The sequence below is a fragment of the Nuphar pumila genome, chromosome 6 (genome assembly GCF_984573655.1).
Source record: "Nuphar pumila chromosome 6, dmNupPumi1.hap1.1, whole genome shotgun sequence".
NCBI lineage: Eukaryota > Viridiplantae > Streptophyta > Magnoliopsida > Nymphaeales > Nymphaeaceae > Nuphar > Nuphar pumila.
The window spans coordinates 130,055,118-130,069,003 of record NC_143254.1 but is presented as its reverse complement, the minus strand read 5'-3'; positions in this window follow the sequence as shown (position 1 = coordinate 130,069,003).

The following is a 13,886-nucleotide window of genomic DNA, read 5'->3' as shown; positions in this document are numbered from 1 at the left end:
ATACCCTAAAGGGGTAGCCTGTATGCTTGAACTGTAATAGCCCTCAGGCGAAAATTGTGAATGAATTAAATGCATTGAGCTTTCTTTTGTTCACCCTCTTTGTGATTGCTTCTTGTGATTGCAATTCTTCTCCTTCTATTCTCTCTTGCTCTCTTGCACTCTGATTATAAGCTTCCACGTCTGACAAGCGAGCTGACAAGTAGGCTTGAGGCAGTAAGAAGGGACTGCCGCGCCACACTGCCCATTGAAGGAAATAGGCCCGTGACACCAAGTGCCACTATGTTTTTAGTAAATTTTATGATTGCTGCCAATGTGCAACCAGCACACTAAATTGTGTTGATCTTTCCTTTTTATTGCCCATCTTGTCAATCACCACTATTTATTGCACAAGCAGTAGGACCCACCAAAATGCTGATGTCATCATTTTACAATAGAGGGTGGTGATTGAAGTGGTCTGTTATGGTCAGAGTTCTTTTCTAATGTGTTCAGCTCAATAGAGGCATGCACACATGCAAAACATTGTCATACTCATTACCATGGACCGAGGAAACCTGAGCAACCTAGGGATGGCAGTGGATTCCGCCCTACCTAGTCTAATTTGGACCCGGGGTGAAGGACATGAGGCGAGGATGGAGGTGAAAATCAAAACTTGTGTGGGGGTGGAGGCGGGGATGAACTTATGCTTTCTCCCGCCCTGCTCCGTCTCGATCCCCGCCTTGCCTTGTCCCCAATCCTTCTTTAGGGCTGGTTGTGGACCAAGGAAAAGTGAAGCTCTGCCCTGCCTCGCTCTATTTGGACCGAGGATGGAGGACATGAAATAAGGATGGCAATGGATCGGGGAAAATGGGGATAGAGGTTAAAATCAACACCCGTGCGGGGATGGACTTCCACTTTTCTTCACTCCACCCTGCCCCATCCTTGATCTTTTTTTAGGAATGGCAGTGGACCGAGGGGAAACGGGTCCCTACCCCACCTCGTCCTGTTTGGACCAGGGTTGGAGGACATGAAACGAGGATAGAGGTGGGGATGAAGGTTAAAATGAAGACCCATGCAGGGATGGAGGGCAAGATTTTGATATAGGATAGGGGTAAAGACCTTGTCCCCGCCCCTACCCTGTCCCCGCCCCTACCCTGATCCACTGCCATCCTTAACATTAACATGAAACAGGGATGGAGGTTAAAATCAAAACCCGTGCAGGGATGGAGGTGGGAGTGGAGACCTTGTCTCCCGACCTAGTCATTATAAGAAAAATGTTAATTAGCGACGGAAATTTGTGACAGATTTTTTTCATCGCAAATTTGTGACAAATTAGCTAGAGAAAACTTTTTTCATGAATTCGTCGCTAAGTAGCGACGAATTAGCGATGAAAAACTCTCATCGCTAAACAATCGCTACTTAGCGACACCAAATTTTTTGTCGCTAATTCTCAATACAAGAAAACATTTTAGCGACGGATTTAGTGAGGGGATTTTTTCGTCGCTAATTTCCGTCGCTAATTAGCGACGAAAAAATTCCCTCGCTAAATCCGTCGCTAATTTTCGATTTAAACCGAGCGCGAAATTTTTCCTCTCCCCGTTTGAAATTTAAACTGACCTCGCTCGATTTAAACCGACTTCTTCGGAGGATGTCGGCGTCGGAAAGCGCGCTGGTTCACGGAGGACAGTGATGCCAGAGAGCATGCATGCAAGTTCATGGAGGACGGCGACGCTGAAGAGCATGCCAGTTCATGGAGGACGACGATGCCGGAGATCGCATGCATGCTGGTTCACGGAGGACGGCGACGCCGGAGAGCATGCCGGTTCACAGAGGACGGCGACGCCGGAGATCGGAGGACGATGACGCCGGTTCACGGAGGGCGACGACGAGGCATAGCGATTGTTGGAGGACGCCGACGCCGGAGAGCACGCCGGTTCACGGAGGACGGCGACGCCGGAGAGCACCGGTTCACGAAGGACGGTACAAGTCTGACGACGAGGCAGAGTTGTCGTTCTGTGCAATGCCTGTCGGGTGCGTTACAAGTCCGGCTTATTGCTGCCAGAATACCGCCCGACAGGGATCACTTTTTTTTATTTTGTTTTTAAAATTTAGCGACAGATAATGTCTGTCGCTAATCTATCGCAAATTAGCGACGGAAGTAATGACAGATAAGTTTTTTCGCTAATTAGCGAGCAAAAATTTACGATGGGTGCTATCCATCGCTAATCCGTCGCTAAACGGTTTAGCGACGAATTAGCGATGAATATAGTCTGTCGCTAATCCACGATTTTCTTGTAGTGAGTCCAGTGTCATCCCTAGAGCAACCCTGTAAATTTCTGGTTTATTAACCCAAGATTGTTAGTGTCTTTGCTAGCTGGCAAATAAAGCAAGCGAGCATAGACCAACCGGGGGCTATATCTGTTTGGTAGGAGCAGTTTGTGCAAGTTACCATGTAATGGGTCGTTGCAAGTTCGAACCCCCATTGATATGGGTGTATAGCCACTAGTAGGGCTTGTCTACTTAAAAGGAGGGGGCCTTAATATAGCCACCTAGCAGCCTCTTGATGCTAACTAGCAATGCGTTGGAGTCCCTTGAAACAAAAGTTTCCTATTGCGCCATTGAGGATTTAGTTCTGTCATGGTGGTTCCAGCAAGGCCACGGGACTGGTAGACTTAACCGGATTTTTACTTCCTAGAGAGCCGCCCCATTATTCAGCATGGTTGACTTAATAAGAATCGACTCTTGGATCATATTTTTTCATTAAAAAATACTATTGTTTAAATAACAAAATTTTGTGGGTTGATTTTTTAATTTCCAAAAAACTAATCAGACTTCGGCAATTTAAATGTAGATCTTTATTAAATGAATGATGTAGATCACATTTATGAGTTCGATTTGATCAAAACAACTTAAACCACTGAAGTCCCAAGGAAGGGTATGAAGATAGCTTAGATAAGGATGACTGGATGAGTGAAACCGATTTGCATTAAGTGACTCGTGTCCCTGTGGTCCACATCATTATAAAAAAAATAAGAAGAAGAAAAAGGGTTGCCTATCAAAGATTGATCCTGCGGCTGGCTACTTGTCTTGCTTTGCGAGAGGCCGACTTTGAAGCTAACCGGGCGGAGTCCTAAAGATAGTCACAACCAATTTTGGCTTCTAAAGTTTGCTGGAATCACAATAACTACTTTACTTCGCCTGATAGTGTAACATAGGCATGAGGGAAAATGGGTCCGTGCTAAACAAATTTGGTGATAAACCGCATGCTAAATAGGTTTTTGGGCTTCTCCAATGCTTTTTATGCGGTTTTGGCCCCATAAATGTATTGGGCATAGGCGATTTACTAAGAATCCACTCCTGGATCATGTGTTTTGGATGAAAAAAATGATGTTTCCAGCCTCAAAATTTTACAAAGATTTTGGACTGTTGATTTTTCAAACTTTATAAAAACCCACCCATGTGTACATAGAGCTGATCCCTCTAAAATCAAGTACATAGATCAGATCTGTATGATCGGAATTTAAAAATAAAATGGAAAAAGTCCCAAAAACCCATTTAGCATGCAGTTTAACACCAAATGGGTTTAGCACGGACTCATTACTCTAGGCATGAGTATAAACATCATGTACACAATATGACGGTAACAGATTTTACCTACTGTGATAGCCATAACTCTTTTTTTTTTGGACAGAGAAAGCTGGGGTTAGGCACAACCCTACCAGTTAGTCATACTTAGCTATTTTATTAAAGAGTGAGCCTATGGGGGCTCTCAAAAGGCTAGCATGAGAAGATTGACCTTGAAGCCAACTCTATCGAGTCATAAAGGTATAGTCCTAAACAATTTTGGCTTCTAAACTTTGCTTGATGCACAGGGACTACTTTACTTCACCTAATACCATTACGTAGGAACAAGTATAGAGTTCTTTTTTGTTTTGCATGCAAGGCATCTATTCCTCCTGGGCCCTTCTTCTGCTGCACTATTAAATGAGACCCTTCTCTCCTCTCCATTTCATCAAAGCACAGACCATCTCTATCCCCATTCTCCAAGTTTCTCATCTTTGGAAAAAAAAATAAAAAAACTCTCCATTTCACCAAAGCACAGACCATCTCTATCTCCATTCTCCAAGTTTCTCATCTTTTGGAAAAAGATAAAAAAACCATGTTTTCCGATGATTCCAAAGGCATGAAACCCAACCCCATTGCCAATGAAGAAGCACAAAGAAGACTCGAAGGTGAGGTCAAAGAGCTGATTCATGCACTCACAAGCAGACTATCAGACCTCTATTCTTTTTCCAAATCCCACCTCCCTGCCCGTGGTGGTCACGACGACGATGAAGACGATGTCGGACCGAAAGTAATTTCCCTCACTGGGACTAACACGGGAGCTTACATGAAGGGTGATTTGGGTGAAGCTATGGATGCCCATGTGGGCTTTCAGCATGATGGTGAGGTTATTGGTGCATATGCCAACAGCAACTTTCAGGCTGTGAACAACTCGGGTGGAAGTAGCGCAGCTAATGACCCTGGTGTTCATTTGGACATCCCTATCGAAGTGGCGGAAACAGAGTTTAATTATGAGGAGCACATGAAGATGAAAAAAGGGAAGATGAGGAAGAATGAGACTTCTGGTTCCTCTGATTCCTCTTCTTCTGATAGTGAGAGCGAATATGAGTGTGATATATAGGTTTTATATATGTATGGGTACCCTAGTCAATGTGGAGAGAGAGAGAGAGAGAGAGGCAAAATAATGGACTAGACACTGAGCATGTTGTATCACATGCTTTAATAACAATTGAAATAACAATCACTAAATGTGGGATGAAGATATCATGCAGGAAAGTAGAAAAACTGGACGAGGAATGCAATAATTTTTTTCTTTGTAACAGGTTAATAATGGTTGGAGCTATTAATAAGAGAGTTCCTATCTGTATTTCAGAATCATGTATCATTAAACTTCATGTTTCAGAATGAGGGTGGTTTGTGTGAGTTGAAGCATAAGGTCACCTCTCAAGTCGAGTGCCAAAACAGAGTCCTCAATGCCTGCTTTTTGGATCTTAAAGGGGCGTTTGTTTCTTGCCATTTCCTAAACGCTCTTTCATAGGAAACAGGGTCTCTTCCCTACAAAGAGTAAAATAAACATGTCTCTGAGAAATATACGGTGGGACCTGTATAATAAATGCAAAAAAACAGCTTTCCTGTCAAAATGGGTTCATTTCCTCCAGGAAGCACTTTCCCTCCAAAGTGGCTCTTTCCTCCGGGAAAGCACTTTTCCTCGAAAGTGGCTCTTTCAAAACAAATAGGATTAGCTTAAGTGTTAGTGTACCAAACACTCCAAAGGGGGCATTTGTTTCTGCCCAACAGAAGGGAAAGATACCTATTTTCGTATGAAATGGGTCTCTTTCTTACGGAGGGTGAAATAAATGTCATGCAGGCAAAAGTGGGCCCTAGTTTTTTTCCCACCATCTTCCTCTTTTCATGTGTAAATCTCCTCATACTTTCCCCAATATGAATGAACTTTCATACCTTATTTCCCATGAAAGACTTTCCCTTCCATGAGATTGAAACAAAGAAGTCATAAGGGCCCCATTTTATTCATGGGAAAGGAAGCCATTTTCACATGAAAATGACTTGCATTCCCTCCTTAAACAAATGCTCCCAAGGGGAAAATCTCGGGTCCACACCACGGTGTTTTGCCCAAAGGCTCAATGCTTCCTCTGAAAACTCTTCCCACCGAGAGCAAGGGGGGGGACGGGGGCGGTGTATTTGATGAGAAAGCAAGTTTGTCTGCATTATTTAGAAACATGTGCCTTTACCGATAATAACCTTTCCTACTCATGTTGCAAGCTATAAAAAGTGGGAATTGCCCCGATCTATGACCTTATTGGGCCCCACCAAGCACGCCCGGATCAAGGTGGTACGTAGCATGTGATTGGAACATATTCATTGCTTGAACATATAACCTGCTAAAACAACAATCTTGAATAGCCTATGGGCCCATACAGAGCAATGGTGCATCGAGCTACTTTTGAAACTGGAATCACTGAACCCACTTGAACTAGGTTCAGGGTTGGGAAAGGGTCAGGCAGTACACCGCTCCCCAGTCTTTGCCTCTGCACCCACTGAGTACTACGCCACCATCACCCATCCATCCACCTTTTTCAGTCAAGCGATGGTCAAACAGTGCTATCTGGCATGGACAATACCATTCTGAAGCTGGTATTGTCTGGCACACGGGACCCAATCAATTCACTCATCCCCAAAGTCATCTCTATTTTAATACCCCTTGACATTTCATTGATGCAAGTTGTTTTGATCCATAGATGTATAGATGTGATCTATATCATTCATTTAGTGAAGGTCGACATTTAAATAGCCAAAATCCTACCTCCGTGCAGGATTTTTTGGTCATTTAAAAATCAACGGTTGAAAAAAACACAATTTTTTGTAATTTAAAAATAATAATTTTTTTGTTTGAAAAAATAAAACCCAAGGATTGATTCTTATTAAGTTGATCATATTAAATCCATCTATAGAGTCAGATTTGATCAAAACAACATGTATTATAAGATTTAATAAAGGCATAAAGATGGGGGATGACATAGGGGATGAGTGGAATCGAACTGCCCAACCATCAGGTCAAGTTTGTTCGGACCCAGGTGAAACCAGATTTAGCCTCAATTTTTGGGTATGGTATCGGGTTCCGACCCAAGTCTAATCGGACTCATTATAAGAGAAACCATACCCAGACCCGATAAGAACTTCCTGCACTAGACCCAAGCTATACTCGATAAAATTTTATTTTTAAATTAAAAAATTATGGGACTTAATCAAAATTTGGGTTGGTCTCGGTATAAAATTTCACAAACTATACTTGGATCCATGTATTAATTGGACCTTCGGGTCCGAACCCGAATCTTAATCGAGTCTTATTATTTATTACCTATTGATAAAAATTTAGAAGTTGAGAAAGATTTGGCTTACCTGGATTCACAAAATCCTTTTGAAAGATGTGGGGACACCATATGCAATTATTGACCATCCTTTGCCTAAAGGAAAGGTAAAGTCCAAACTAGTTTATCAATTTCTATAGTGTGAATCACACCGTCAAGAAACGCATGGTTGCAATAGAATACAAAAATGTGTAAGTATCTATTGAAATGAATAAAGAATTAATTAAATAAATAAATAACAAGAGTCAAATTAATTAGAAAAGTTTTTTTTTTCAGACTTGAGGGCCCTTTTAGCTTTTACGCTCATTTTCGTCTGGCAACACCTTCGCGTAGGTACGTTGATTCTCTAATGGCTTTGGGATAAAGTACATGCAAGGCTTGGGTAGACTTCTTTTCTAGGTCAGCACTGAGGTATAGGATTTTCAGATGTTCTGATCCCCCTTAAGGGTGAACCTCTAATTATAGAGTTTCGAATGCGATATGGATCACTAAATCTTATGGGTTTGAATTCAACCCCAATAGATTTGAGTTTATCCCCAAATGAGGGTAAGACTCATCCAAGAGAGTCCTCTTGTGATGAAGGTTCATCTAAGAGGAGGCCTCTCACCCTGAAAAATGTGTAGGTTGGTTGAGAAGAGATAGGGATGAGTCATTTGGCTTATCTAAACATTACGTGCAACAAATGACAAAGCAAATGTGTCATCTCATACCAGACGACACTTCCGTTTTGCCGTCCCCAATACCGAATATGAACAACAGTATAATGAGCCATCTTCTAGATTAACGAAAAAATCTTTCTTAACATCCTAGTATGAGGGGTACCTGATTCTCGCTTAACACATGCAAACACTTGTCTCAAAAAATGTTAGTAATTAGGTAAAATTTTGGTGTCTACAGATGCCCCTCTCTATCATTAATCGAATGTAATTAGATTTATGACAAAGAAATAGAAACCCTCAAGGCTTGAAACACTAGGTTGTCAAGACTAAGCACAGTCCTATCAAATGAGGTTGGGCCAGTGTTTGGTTGTCGAGACTGTGTTTGGTCTTATCGAACGAGGTCAGGCCAGTTTGAAAACCACTAAGTTTTGGAGACCATTTAGGTCCCGCCGAACGAGGTCAACTAAGTGTTTTTAATAGAAAATTAGGTTATCGAGACCGTTATTGGTCTCACTAAACGATGTCGAGCTAGTTTGAAAACCATTGGGTTTTGAGGACTATTTGAGTCCTGTTAAACAATGTCAAACAAATGTTTTTTTAGAGAAAACAGAGTTGTCGAGACTATGATTAGTCTCACAGAATGAGGTCAGTGCCAACATTCAAAGGGAGGAGTTGGACTGTTGAGATCGTTATGGGTCTCATCAAGCGACGTTGGATCAATCCGAGGACAGTTGGATTGCCAAGACTATTTGGTAGTCGTGTTGAGCAAGGTCAGATCAGTGCAGGGACAACAAGATTGTCAAGACCATTTAATGGTCCCACCGAACGAGGTCGGTGATAGTGTTAAAAATGGAGAAGAACTGGGATGTGAAGCTTGTTATGAGTCTCGCCGAACGAGGTCGTGTCAGTTCAAGGAACCAATTTATTTATAACATAAAAAGAAAATGTTGGGCTTCAGACATGGGTAACACAAGAGGAATGTAACTTTCTTTCATGTCTTTTAGGCCCATTTTGATTTTTGTTGCCTTTTGATGAGTTTTTTTTTTTAGAATTTCAAGGAACAAGTGTTAAGAGCCATATACCTCTTGTATGTTCATAAATATGGTAGAGTTGCTCCAGTAAGGCCTTAGGGCAGGGATACCCTTCTTAAGATGATCAATTTAGATGTGAGACTTTATGCCCTAGTGAGGGGAGTTAGGCATACTTCGGTCAAGTAGCACCGAAGAGAGGACAAATCTTTATATATACTTAAACTTAGGATCCCTATGGCTAGACTCTTTGATGCATGCAATAAGCTTTTATTGTATGCAATGAGATTCATGTATTTGTAATATAGTAGGTAGCCTATGACAGTCATGAATGATTGATTATTTAAGGACACAGATTTTTACTTTTTTCTCCTTTTCTCAGAAATTATAACCTTCCTAACAAGTTGAATCCATGCACTTGAGATTCCTCCACTTTAGACTTTCTTTGCTTTAGTAATCTTCATTGTGGTTAACATCCTCATTTTTGTGGGACTATTCTTGCTCTTGGTTTATGAGGAGGTTGCCACTTTCGATGTTTTCCTGGATAACATGTTGAAGGATAAAACATTCATCTGTGTCATGCCCCACAACTCTTTGGTACTGACAATACTTAGTCAGGTCATTTTCTTTTATTTATGGTGGGTCAGACACCTCGGGCAACTTCACCAACCCGTCCTTCAATAGGAGATCCAGGACAATTGATTGGCCTTGTTAGAACTTAGCGAACACTCTATCTTTAGTTTATTTTGGGTCCCCTCTATATCCAGTTATTTATGACCTTTTGGGTGTTGCTTTTAAGCCACTTGCTCTTCAAGCTTGATCACCCTGCTTGGTCGAGTTTGATCGTTCACCCTTTGCTCACCTCATTTTGAGGTCTGTACTGCATTGACTTGGCCCTTGATCGGGTCAAACTTCTTGTACATGGTTCTACCGTTGTTTTTAGAAACCCATCATACACTCATCTTTTGATACCTACCTCAAAGGTTATAGCTTCATTTATAAGGTCAACAAAGATTTTAACTTGAGCCATACTGATGAGGCTTCATAGAGGCTGGAAGAAGTTGTCAATTAGAATGATCAGTGCATGGGAGTTTGAGATCAGCTCATTCATCCTACTTGCCATGGACGTCACTGGTTGATAAATTTGTGGGTACTTTCATCCTTCTTTTGTTGAAGGTCGTACAACTGACTTATGATAAGGAGGGCCTCTATATTAAATTTGAACCTCCATGAACAGATTTATGATATGCTTGAATTCTCTTATGTTCTGGAGGTTCTGTGGTGAACCATTTTAGGGCATCTCCCTTTAAACTTTTAAGAAACCAATTGATCAAGTGCCTATCATTTTTTTTTTGTACTTTGTCATGTTTCCTATGAATAGGGCCAGGTATTTTTTGGTTCTCCTTTCCCATTGAACTTTAAAAAATTTGAAGGGGTCTCATAATTCTCACCATTGTATCCCTCCGACAAGAAGTCATTCATGGAGTGTTCTCTCTTATCCATGACTACGTATCTTATACTTGAGCTTAGGCATTGGACCATGACTTCTTGTGATATGATCTTAGATTAGTGGCATCACCAACTTAGTCATTCGTGTGATTCATAGATTTGGACTTTCATTTATTAATAAGTGTGTGCAAAATGCCACATGAAAAAATATCATAAACTCCTATTCTCAAAATCTATGCACACAATTTCAGAACCTTTAGAAATTGTTTTCTTTGTTGTTTGGTGTCCAGCCCTTGTCACAACTTTTAGAGGTGATGAATATTATGTCATTTTTATAAATAACTATTTGAAGTTTTCTTGGTTTTATATGATTTCTCAAAAGTCAAGTATTTTCAATGTTTTCAAAATTTTCAAGGTGCTTGTTGAAAATTTAGTGGGGTAGAAGATAAAAACTTTTCAATTTGATGGTGGGGCTGAGTTTCAAGTATTGAATCATTTTTTTTTTCAAAAAATGTGGTTTAGATCAGGCAAGCTAACCGGGGTTTATAAATTTTTTTATCCTAGTCAGACATCTGAGACTTACTGTACTGGTTGTAGCCTTTCTCAAAATCTGACTTTTCGACTCTTCTATCCTTTTTATAGGCATGTGTTTCTTCATTTTCTGGCTCTCAGGCTCTTCTGACTCTTTTGTTAACTTATGCATTTTCTTGTTCTAGTTGATTTTGATTTTCTACTATTTTTTCTCTATTTTTTTCATGTTTTTTTTAGCTTGTTTTAGCACATCCCTTTCTTTTAACAAAGCTTTAAAATGTGAGGTCTTGAGGGTTTGTCTCCTAGTGGAATCACTTGAGCTAGAGTTGTTTATCTCATAACCCGCATGAGGACTTTTACGAGACCGGTAAGGGTGACTTTCTTCAAACCAAACTTTGAAATGTGAGGTCCTTGGAATTCATTTTTTGGTAGACTCGTCTATGCTAGAATTACTCATCTCGTAACCCATATGGGAAACTTTATGAGACTGATGAGGGTACCAACGTGAGCTGGACTCATGAAACATTGGGGCCTTTCTCTTTTTTTGGTCATCCATAGATTCATCAGGGATGTCTGTATGGGTCCTTTCTTCAGGATCCTCATCAAATATGATATTTAACATCATATGGAGTGGCATCTCGTACATGAAATTCTCCAGAAGTGGTTCCATTAGGATGAATTGGGTTTAAATTTTTTGGGTTCTAAATCGAGTATTCATTATATCCCAAGCAATTGGTTCACACAAGCCCAAACAAGTGACAAGAGATTTTCAAAAATAATGAGTACCCTAGTTTTCCTCGAAAGATATATCCATGGAGGTCTCTTCGGGTTCTAGGGTTCAAGGTTCCTTTTCAGATCCACACCAATATACACAAGCTAGCAACTTAAGGGTACTAATGAGGATTATGCAGCTCCAATGGTACCACTACTCATATACCCAAGCTAACAACTTAAGAGTACTGGTAGAGGGATCCAAAGATCCAAATGATAGGATAAAAGATTTTTGAAAAAAATCAAATAAAAGAGAGATTCTAACCGAGGAGAAGAGGGGATAAAATACAAAGAACACACAATAAAAGCAAACAATGTCTCAATCAAAATACGAACATGCTGGAGGTAATATTTTCCTAATTTTTAATTAACATGAATTTTCTCTAACAAGAGTATCTAAAATATGATAAGACATAAACCTAATATTTATGCATATATCTAATACAAAACAACATATACGTGGGATAAACAATTAAGAAAAAATAAAGAATAATCAAAAGTTCTATAAAAGCAAAGGAAAGCACTGCATGAACGATAGAGTCATCCGAAGGGCAAAACCTATCGGATGACTAATCTAGAAATTGGCTGAGACTACTGGCATAATGAACAACCTTGTCTGTGAATGACACTATCTGAGAACGACATTGTTTGCAGATGACATTATGTGAACGACACTATCTGCGGACACAAAACCCTGTCAGCTGACACTTTTTGTCGACGTTGCAAAGAGAGCAGATGACACTTTCCACGGATGACACTGTTTGCGAACACCCAACACTTGTTGTCGATGCTACAGATAGAGCGGACAACACTGTCTGTAGGATGGCAGAAGCCCAACAAATGGCGAATTTGCAAACAAGCAGGTCCACGGATGATAGATCTACAGACACGCGGGTCTACGGATGACAAAACCTTGCCGAACGACACAACGTTGAACAACAGAAGGTCAATGAAAGCCAGATGACAAAAGGTCCACTTGGGATGAGAATCCTCCCACACTAGAAAACGTGTATGTAAGGCCCACGAATTTTCTGAGAAAAATTAATACATAATGAAAATTTTTAGAAATATTTTTTGAATACCTACGTGAATCTTGGCACACGCACATATATATATATATATATATATATATATATATATCGTGATGCTTCTTTCTATCGAAACCCTAAATTTCATTCCAATTTTGTAAGATTAATGGAATTGCAAATCAAGGAGCTTAAATGATTTAAAACCCTTTTCATTTCACATGAATTGGCAATGAATATGTTTTAAAAGATTCTGGGTTTTGTCAAAATTAAAATTAAAGCACTTCAAAAAGAATATATGTATAGATATATTAATTTTAAAGTGTAATTTTTGTATGAAACCAAAAATCGATTTTGGTGGGCTGTTGGGTTCGACTTGGAGGGTCGAACCAGACCCCAGCTGGGCGTGTTTGACCAACTGGAGATGTTTGGCCAGCTGGGCAGTGGCCCAGCTGTAATTTCTTTAAAGTTTTACAAAGGGAGCAAGAGCTCATTGGCCATAGGGGCGGCAGCCCCATGGCATTTTTGAAAGAATTTAAGTTCTTAAAAAGGATAAAACTCTATTGGTCCCTAGGGGTGGCAGTCCTGAGACATATTTTGAAAATTTTCTAAAACCAAGAGGGCATTAAAGACCTAATGCAATGGCATTTTTGAAAGGTTTTAAAAAGAATTCAAATGGAGGAAGCTCATTGGGGGTGTGGGAGGCATGTTTAATAAATCACAACTATGTCATGGCCTAGATGGGAGTGAACACAACCCCTAACCATTCATTTTTTGAGATCTAATAATCTCAACCATTCATGTTAAAACCCTAGCATTTAAGAACTTTTGAGAAGAAAAAGAAAGACAACCCAAAAAAAGTGATTTTCTCTTCCCTCTCTCTACTCTCTACTCTCTTCTCTCTCTCCAAACTGTGAACCCTAGAGGGTCCCTACCTCGTGTGTCAACCGTACATTCATTTTCACCTTCTTCCTTGTGCTTGGGTGTGTAGTGTAGGGTACCGTGCTCGTGAGACTCTTCTCTACACAGCAAGCCTTTAAAGGTCTTCATCTTTTTTCTCCGCTCCAACATTAAGGTGAGAATGTATCTAACATCCCCATTCTTGTTTTTTTTTTAATAATACATACTTTATTTTCTTTTTCCAAGCATGAAATTGATTCCAACAATGCATTTTCTGAAATGCATGATGGATTTCGGTGGATTAGAATGATAATGGTAGTTTTCTTTTCGTAGTATGCTAACATACGATTTCTTTTTTTTCTTACTCACACACACCTACTTTATATTTTATCGTGTGCATTTCAAAATCTTTCTGCGATTTTCAACTAGTTCATGCTTAACAAAATTTAACTCAGAAAAAATCTAAGATTTTTCCTTGGTTGGGGTTTGGGGTGTTACAGTTTTTGGTATCAGAGCAGTGTTTTAAGTATGGTCCAAGACTTTAGTGTGCATCGTCCATCGCATTGTAAGTATGCTTAACTTGAGAAAATGTTGTTA